General features: G+C 45.0%; 1 protein-coding gene across 1 annotated transcript in view; it reads right to left on the minus strand.

The window, feature by feature from the left end:
* ahrra (aryl-hydrocarbon receptor repressor a) overlaps positions 1 to 9,859 on the minus strand; it is a 53,191-nt gene that overhangs the window by 35,340 nt on the left and 7,992 nt on the right. The gene's annotated exons all lie outside the window — the stretch shown is intronic.

A 9,859-nucleotide genomic window follows, 5' to 3' on the forward strand; every position in this document is an offset into this window, starting at 1 on the left:
TAGTTGAACACAACTTGACATATCTGCAAATATCTGCACTCGTGTTCAGATGAACACACAAACGTGTTGCCTGCCCTGCCATATAACTCACTGTGCAAAGGAAGATAATATCTTGACACATGCTGTGTAATTTTGCAACGGACGGTTTTCCGCCTCATCAAATCTCATTTGGTGATGATTTCACCCAAGAGGGGTGAGCAGAATATCAACAAGACAGCCCCAAAATGGCATGGAAATTGACAACAGGTTTGGCCCAGGGTACTTCGCACGGGAAGGAATTCAAGTAGCTGGGGCGAAAAGCTCGCCAACAGGAAAAAGGTTGGGCTCACAAGGTTTCTGCCAGGTGTTAAGTTTCTGCTCGCCATCCAGCCGCTGACTAAATACATGAGAATGAACTCGCTGAAGAGAAAAGTTGTAATTATTTGTTTATACTGGATGAGCGCTCACAAAGCCACTCCGAGGAGGTGTGTTCCAGACCCGGCCAAAAACGAAATCAAGCCTGCAAACAAACATGACATGACAACACCGTGCACGACCCGCCGCCCCGCCCCTCCAGTAAAACATGTCACTCCGCCAGTCCTGAGTTGTTTTACATAACACATTTAAATAAGAATGCAGGCCTACCGACGGATGCTTTATTGGCGAGTCCCTAATAAATTCAACGTTTCTAATTTGGCCTCCCTTCGGTAATTCGGGCTCACCTCCCCCACCGACCGATCTCCCTCCACTCCAGTTCAACGCGGCTCCGCATTAAAGTCACTCACGGTATAATCTGATTGCGTGACATGTCGACCTCATTGCAGGGGTCCTCTTTTAGCTGCGCCGTGGTGCTCAATTAGAGGGACGTTTAATGTCATTTCACGTAATGGAATTGCTTCTCTATACCGATCAGTTGTGGGAAGGAAGGAAAGCGGAGCGGTGTCACATGAAGCGGACATATGAAAAAAATTACAAACTACGCTCACATGCTTGCAGACGAGGAACAGGGAAGGGGGAACGAAGGGGGAGCGGAGCGTGGAGATTGAGGTTGACCAGCCTTCGGAGCGAAAGCATTCGACAAGCGATTAAAAGTACAAAGGGGAAATAATAACATCACAATAAAAATATGAGAAAGCTGGAGATGGCACGACAGAAGGTGACGAACGCAGACAGACAGAGTGCAAATGGGACCGGGGTGAAGCATCGTGACTCATCTGTCAACGAAAAAGAAAATCCCATCTCGCTTGGAAACAATTCACCTCATCCAGTGTCTTCTTTGCGACTGATTCTACACACTTTCAAACTCTTGCCGGTAGAAAAGAAGCCTAAAATCACAATTCAAGCTTATTGTCTACTTTGCTCAAACAACATGGACGTCATGCCTTGTTCACTAGCGGCGGCAGTGGGGAAAAGCGCGTGTGACGTCATTGTGAAAAGCTCCATAGCCAAAAGAGAAATTGAACAGAAGTGGACGTTTTTGTGTCCTTTTGTAAATTAGAGAGACTACTTCCTGATTCTCCAAGAATGACGTGAAACAAAAAGAACCGTATTGTTTACGGTTCTGGGGCAGTGACGAGGGGGTAAAAAAAGGAAAGAAAAAATAATAATAATCCCAATTTTTTTTTTTCATTTGGTTGTTTACAGACTTCCTTGCTCATAGAGGAATGATTCAGTTGGAAAATAAAAGGAGTTTGCGCGCCACTTACCGCCTGTAAACAACGCAATTATTTGTTGTGGCTGACCGTAAGCAATCGCAACTGTCCGTGGCGACTCTGCTCTGGTGAGCTGTGATGGATGGCTTGTTTGAATATTAATCACTTGATAGCTTTGTTGCCTAAGCCACAAAATAAAAAGACAACAGAATCAAATATGAACAGATGGCGGAGATGATCTGTTGCTCTTTAGCGACAACAGACCGAGCGACTGGGACACTGACGGAGACGCGTGACGGGCAGGGGAGCTTGTGTGGCGTTTATAAAATCGACATCGCATTTTCATGGCGGCGGACATGTGAGTCGGCGTGGCGTCTTTAACTCGTTGAGGGACATATCGAGGACATTTTCCTGCCAGTCGACACAACATCGCGTGAGAAGGGAAGGGGATCCGGTGGATCCAATTGCCCTGTGTGAGTGCGGCAGCGCCTCTATGAATGTGGCCTTTGAGTGGCAAGGCGCCAGTAGACAGCCTGCACTTAGGCCCGATGCGACTTCAAACTGCTACAATTATGCTATTCTCCTCCGCCATCCATGCTTTTCTCCCTCACTCTCCATGAGTCAGGAGGAAGGATTCTCCAGCGAGCTTTTGTTTACACCCATACTACTCATGCAAGGACTGTGACGTTTCACTGCATCCATTTCCGTTTTGCTTCTCAAAAGGCGAATAAAATAGCGCGGTTACTTCCGAATTTTCCTCTATTTTCCACATTCTGCTGTTTGATCCCACTTTTCTAACACCTTAATTGACTTGAGTGGACCGCTCTGTCTTTCGCTCGGATTCAGAATAGCGGCCACTTCCGTCGACAGCTCCTCTCCGTCCTTCGAACAAATAGACAATACAAAAATACGACATTTAAGCTTGAAGGAATAACAAATGAAAGTGTTCTTCTTTCTGTTTTGTGTGTGCGTGTGTTTCATCGAGGGCACAAGTAGGTCACCACACTCGCACGCAAAGAAATACATCTTTTTTGCCGTAAGACCAAAAAAAAAAAATGCATGCAGGTAGCCGAGTTCTATTGGGTCCCACGCAAAACGGATTTTTACATGACAGTGGCACCGCAGCGTGTGCGCAAATTGCATCAGTTTGAACTTATTGTATATCACAGATGGAGGGATATGACGCCATTGGCAGTTTTATGGACGTGCGGATGTAAGTCAGCTTTGATTCGGGAGCTATATTTACACCGACGTCCGACAATGATGCAGCCTGTCACATCAACATCAACATCTTTTTTTTGGGGGGGGGGGGGGGGATGATGTTTCACAGCCAAGAAACTGGGTTAGACTGGCTTTTATCGCCATTAGTTTGTCAACTCCGCTGCAAAACTTTCAAACGCTGTCATCAACAAATAAATGCATTTGCCGAGATATTCTGTTAATTTATGAATTGATACGTTAGAGAAATAATCACGCACAGACATCTTTTGATGAATTTAGGGCTGGACAAATTCAAAACAACATCGCAATGGAGTGGAATGTGATTTTTCAAATTGCAAAGACTTCAATTTGCAGGACCAAAAATCATTTCAGACAGTCTGCTTTTTGTATGATAAAGCTGATATTACTTAATGTAATAACAATTAATTTATTGCCTATTTGTAAAACAATTACATGGCACCCACCTTTGGGAAAAATATCAAATCTCTCTCTCTCTCTTTCTTTCTCTCTCTTTCTCTCTCTCTCTCTCTATATATATATATATATATATATACAGTATATATATTTGTATCACAATTAGATTGTCTTTCAAAATCATTCAGATCTGCTTTATTTTGCTTCGTGGATGGCACCAAATGTCAGACAGAAACCTCAGTTTGATGCACTGCAGCTCTCCACCGCTACAAGCCACAATAATGATCAAATGGAATTTATCCGACGCCTCTAAAGATGTTTGATGCACGGGAACGGCCTTTGCATGTGTGAATGGAGACATCCGCAGCCAAGGAAAGCATTGACATCTGTTCAGGTCAAGAAATGCGCCACGACGAATCAACCGTGATTGGGAAATAATAGGAGTGGTGCATGAAAAATAGACACTGGTCTGACCACATCCAGCTCAATATTTGCACCGCGGCACTTTACGAAAACAAGGATTTAAACTCAGTGCTCTGACTTGTATGCGTGTGTGTGATGCATATTTAAAACATTTGCAATTTGATGATGAAAACAAACCCTGGCACATTAGCATGGAGAATTCCTCGCTCTGCACGCAAACTTAGAATAAGGGAGGGCTGCACGGCGAGAGAGTGTGTGTGTGTGTGTGTGTGTGTGTGTGTGTGTGTGTGTGTGTGTGTGTGTGCGAGTGTGAAGCTGTGGGCGAAAAGCTAGCAGCTGTTTAAATTCAGCGCTCTCTGCAACATGCCAATTCAAACATGATCCTCATGGACGGAGAGAGAATTTGACACACTCGCCGCCGCTTTCTGTCACCTTCGATATTCTTGACAAAATTTCAAAAAGGAACTACATTGCACATCGTATATCTCTGAGTTGACTTTAAATCGGAAACGACTTTCCTGGCAGCTCCTGCACGCGCTATGAAACATTGGATCTGTTGTCATGTGTGTTCTTTCGGGGGTCATGTCATTGTGTCTGTGAATAAATCATCATGTTAGCGCTGGTGCCTGGACGGTGCGCGAGTTTGAGGCCCGCGGCGCCGCAGCGAACGAGGTCACAAACATGCGGGAGCCAAGGTTGACTCACATCGGCCCATGTTCCTCATAATACGGAAGATGAATTCGAAGTCAGATGGTTTAAAAATCGCCGGACTCGGGCCTTTAGTATGGAACCGATGTGGAGTTAAAAAATGTACTCACACTTTTTCGAATGCCAGGTTTTGGTCATATAAAATTATGAGACCAAAACACATTTTTACAAACGTTTTTCCCAACATTCATGTGACCTATCACCTGTACAACTTAATTGAGAAAAAAAATGAGTCAAAATAAATGAAATGATGTGGTTGCACAAGTGTACACACCCTAATAACTGAAGATGTGGCTCATTTTCATTTGGAGTCAGCACACACCTGCCATCATTTCAAGCGTCCGTGAGTAACCCCAAATGAAGTTCGGCTGTTCTAGAAATGTTTTTTGTGTGAACAGTGACTGGTTTGGAAATGGTTCATTCTGGTCTCATTTCTTTTAATATTGCAAAAATCTGCCATTTGAACCAGGGTGTGTAGACTTTTTATATCAACTGTAAGTAGAAGGACTTAAAAAAAAAAGAGATTATATTGAAAAAAGCTTTGGTAATATTTGGATTCCACATCCGAAACTGCTTACGTGTTTTTTGGGGGGGATTTGTTGTTGTTGTTTTTTTGTTTTTTTTTTAATCCAAACCATCTTTGCCAAAGTCGTGAGGAACACAAACATGCTAAAATAAGGCCAAGGAGGGAGAATCTCTTGCTTCTACAAATCTGTTGCTGTTGTCGTTCATGTTACCTGATGCGCATTCTTCATGTTGCTGCTGTTTTTTTTCCGCCTTATATGACCACCGGGATCTCGAGTCAAGTCCAAACACCTGGAAAATCTCCTAAATTCAGTCACAGAGTATTTCTACTTTCCACAATTCAAATCAAAACTCTGTGACTGTACAATTTGTTTTCTCATGCACTCAAAGACAAAATGTGCACGCCCTATAATATCCCGACATGCATTCGAGCCATGTCCCAGCTTTGTTTATTGTCAAACACTTAAAATATACCTTCCATTCTCCCAGCTAACAAATAAAGCCCGGGGCTTGAAGGACAGAGCAAAGCGCGAGTCACGCAACCAGAACCCCCCCCCCAATTCTTCCTCTCTGCCTCTTCCTCCCTTTCATGCACCTCCCTCTCTCTCTCTCTCTCTCTTTCTGTCAACATACTCACTATCCTGACTAACTGGATACATGCCTGAGTGCATGCAACATTTTTCCTCCCCATCAGAACAATATGTGGCTCGTCGTTGTTTGGTTTGTCCGTCTGTGCTCGGCGACAAGCCTCGGAAGCGTCCAGTGTGACATGAGGACACGCCGTCTTTACAATTTCTCCTTCTCGCTGTGCCCTCCGTATGCATTATTTTGTCAGGCGCACTCGTTCGATCATAATTCGGCAGAGAGCGGGAGTTCAATCAGAGTTCAGGCTGCGCCGGGTCCTCATTGCGAGGCCGTGGCCTGCCAGCCGATGAAACGCACACAAACACGAAACCCATTTTGCGTCACATTCCCTCCGCTGGCTTTATCTTTCTCGCATTTATAGTACACGACGATATTTTGGGCAGAGTGAATCTTAAGAAAGCCACTAAATAACCCAGAGGCTGGTTTGATGTTTTGCGCTCAAATGACAAAATTCAGTCAAGTGCAGTCAGCGTGAAAAGACAAAGCATGAAGTCAAATACTTTCACATCGAAAGCTCTTTTTATCTTTGTTTGTAAGCATCCATCCATCCATTTTCCGAACCGCTTGATCCTCACTAGGGTAGCGGGGGGTGCTGGAGCCGTCTTCGGGCAGTAGGCGGGGGACACCCTGAATCAGTTGCCAGCCAATCACAGGGCACACAGAGACGAACAACCATCCACGCCCACACTCACACCTAGGGACAATTTAGAGCTTCCAATCAACCTGCCATGCATGTTTTTGGAATGTGGGAGGAAACCGGAGCACCCGGAGAAAACCCACGCAGGCCCGGGGAGAACATGCAAACTCCACACAGGGAGGCCGGAGCTGGAATCGAACCCGGTACCTCTGCACTGTGAAGCCGACGTGCTAACCACTGGACTACCGGGCCGCCTGTTTGTAAGCATCCTTAAAAAATATATATATTGTAATTTTGACACTTTGTGGATGTGTCACACATATGCCAAGCAGAAGAGTTTAAATAACGATGCAGATTAAGTAACTAGAATTTTTACACTTTGCTTTGTTATCGTCGACATGCAAGTGAGGCAGCAAAATTCTGAGCAATAGCCAGTGCACGAACCGCAATCTAGCGGGGGTACACCGAAAATGCATTTCACTTTACATGTCATGAGGAACTGTTTTGACTTAAGCGAGTGACGGTCTATTGTGTTAAAACCAGATCAAATGATGAAGAAAGGGAACCTCATCAGGTTTGAAGGAAGTTCCATCAAGCCGTACCGGGTCAAATGCCACTCTTGGCTAGCGCTCTTTCCAACCACGAGTAAACATATCGATTTACTTTTGAGAACAACGGCAGCACACGGTCATGTCTACGGAGGCACACCGAAGCATTCATCCGCAAACATAAAATAAAGTGACAAGCAACACAAACAGTTTGCTGTACAATGGGCTCAAGTTGTCACCGGTGCGTGTTCCGTGTGAGCGCAAACAATTTTTGGAGCCAATAACAAATGCTCGCGTTCCATGTTGGCCCATCACGAGGCTACAAATTTTCAGAAGCAGTTCACGCCAAATGAAAGCAGCCGCAGTCACTTTTTTTGGGGGGGGGGGGCGTTGTTCCACATTGTTGTGCTTGTATTTAACTGTTTGTCACTGGGAACCCATATCGTGCCAGAGCAGCGGTGTCACCAAGTTCAGTCATCAGCTACTGTGAATAGGCTCTCCATTCGCTCGGTTTAGCCATCAACAGATCGCATTACTGACACCACTGAGCTTTTTATGCGGGTGGCCATGTTAAATTGGTTGTGCCATAGCTAATAGGCCTCAGGTTTTCACTGGGAGGGGAAAACTGGGGGCCATTTGAGGATGACGGCCAAGGTTTTGGTTCAGAGGAGGGAATCTGTGTCATGACATCAATCACTTTCTTTGTGGTTTGTCTGTACACCATGCAAACAGAAAGAGGGGAGGTGCGCAGATGACGAGGGCAAACCTTTCTATCAGAATCAAGAAATACTTTTCCGCACGTACGGTGATGTTACAAATCCCAAAAAGATACTTTAGGTGTGTATCCAAAGAGAGAACTTAAAAAAAGATATATGGTACATTGAGTAAAATACATTCTTGTTCCAGGTTCATACTTTATTGCGTCCGAAAAAGTCCCAAATTTGAGATTAGAGAAAAATGGAAGCGCCCTGATGCCATTCCAGTTCACATAACAAAATGAGCGTTCAAAGGCATAACGACTTAACAAATGGGCTTTCGACATGTGGTTTAAGGCAGTTTCTTCATTCTGCATGCTGGCATCGAGATCAACCGAGTCTGATGGTTGCATGGTTGCTTGAATCTAAACTGTCAGTGAACTTTGCAAACCAGAAAGTTTTGAAGTGGGGCAAGGTTTTTCGAGGCTGCCCAAACACCTGCCTTTTTGAGGACCAAAAAAATAACTTACATGACCATTGGCGACCTAAAGATAATCTGACCCGGGGTCAGTTGGATTTGGGTTTGGCTCATAGAGTCAGACAATCCCAAACATGTTCATGTTTTTTACGACAAAAACACCAGTTTTGTATGCGGGAGCAGAAGGCTTTTTTCAATGTGGCTCTGTCTCCTGTTTTTTTTTTTTGGTGCAGACATTCATTTATCAGGATCTTCTTACTGGAGCCCTGCAAGGTTTGGTGCTTATTGGATGTGTGCATAGCGATGCTAACTTGCCAAGCGACAGCTATGTATTAAAGTCGAAACAAAATTCATTCCATGACGCTGGTCGGCCTCCGATCAGAACTGGAAACCATGTTTCCCACAGGGACTTATGAAAATAGAAATCCAGTCGCCTAACTAATTATAGTCTTAACTTTGTGGGGAGAAGTATCACAGGTAGGTGTTTTTCAGTGGCAGAATGAATCTTAGAGCTTTTTACCTCTAATATGTCACAAACGTGTGAAAAGAAATGTGACATTTTTTTGGGGCTAAATTAAAAAATATGAAGGAAAAAAAAACATGCTAACTTTAGCACTAAAAGTCACTATGCACATCAGTCAGTTTATTACACTCTGTACTTCCACCACTGCGTCACTATAAGTGTCACAAAAAAGCCCCCACACCCCCCCAAAAGAAATCCGTAGATTTGATTGTTTGATGCGATGCAAAGCGCTGCACTCTGCGCAACTTCAACAGTGCGCTCACATGAGCATCGCATGCACTAAGAGCATCCGTGAGCTAATCTGCAGCGCGCTTGTTGCTCTCCTCGTGGTCCCCTGTGCGCTCTCCTTGCCCGGGAGGAGCCGAGCGGCGCGCTAGGCGGTAGCTGTGACGGTAATTACACAAGACAGCCTCCAACAATAGTGTTGGGCCAACAAAGGCTTCTGCTCCCTCCGCATGAGTTCTGTTTGTCTATTCACACTCACTCAAACTCAAACACACACTCTGCCCGTCTGTTTGCACACATACACACCGCAAAGGAACACGCCTCCCGTTGCCGCACGGCTGCCACTAGCTGTTACAGTTGGCGTCTAACGGGGGACCCCCTTGGCACTGGTTTGAGTAATTCACTTATGGCCTTTTGTGATCCCGCAGGGCTTTGTTGGCCCCCCCAAGCCAATAGAGTCCGACTTCACTCAAGCGAGTTCAATGTCCGTGGCACGAGACGCCGGGCAGGGACAAAGCAAGTGTCATGCCTTTGATTCAAGCAACTAATGAGTTAACTGCGAGGATCCTAAACGCATACGGCGGCGTCTCTATTCATGCTTCTCGACACATACAAGGGATTAGCATGGCTGGCCTATTGTGCGGCCCATTACCGGGGAGCGGACCAACATACGTGCATGAGGGTGCGGGGCGAAGGGGGGGAGAGTGAGCCGACATGCAACTAGCGCGCAGTTTAGCGCAGATAATAACTACGTTGGAAACGACAAAGGGAATCAAAGAGCTTTTGAAACCCAAACCAGCATGAGAACATGCATTAAAACACAGTCTCAGGCCACCTGTGAGAGCTCAGAGCTCATCTTCGATGACTGAATGGAAGACATTTTTTATGGATTATGTTCTGCAGACAATAGTAGGCCCAGCACGCATGGGCTTCAAAACTCACCAAGCAATCGAAATAACGCCATAGGACCAAATTACAACAAAAAGAAAACTTAGGTCCAAAACAGTCCTCACTGGATTCTGCATGTAGTTGGGTTTGAGCAAAACACTTTTAAACCGGGCTCCAAAGGAGAATTCATATCACAACACAGATTATTGTTTTATCGACCTCTTTAAAAATGAACAAAAGCCTTTTCTGACCAGGTGGAATTCTATTACTGTCGGCGATGAACATTGGATCCGTTTTC

Source organism: Hippocampus guttulatus, chromosome 21 (assembly GCF_054856545.1).
Source record: "Hippocampus guttulatus isolate MCC_2025c chromosome 21, RoL_Hgut_1.0, whole genome shotgun sequence".
Classification (NCBI taxonomy): domain Eukaryota; kingdom Metazoa; phylum Chordata; class Actinopteri; order Syngnathiformes; family Syngnathidae; genus Hippocampus; species Hippocampus guttulatus.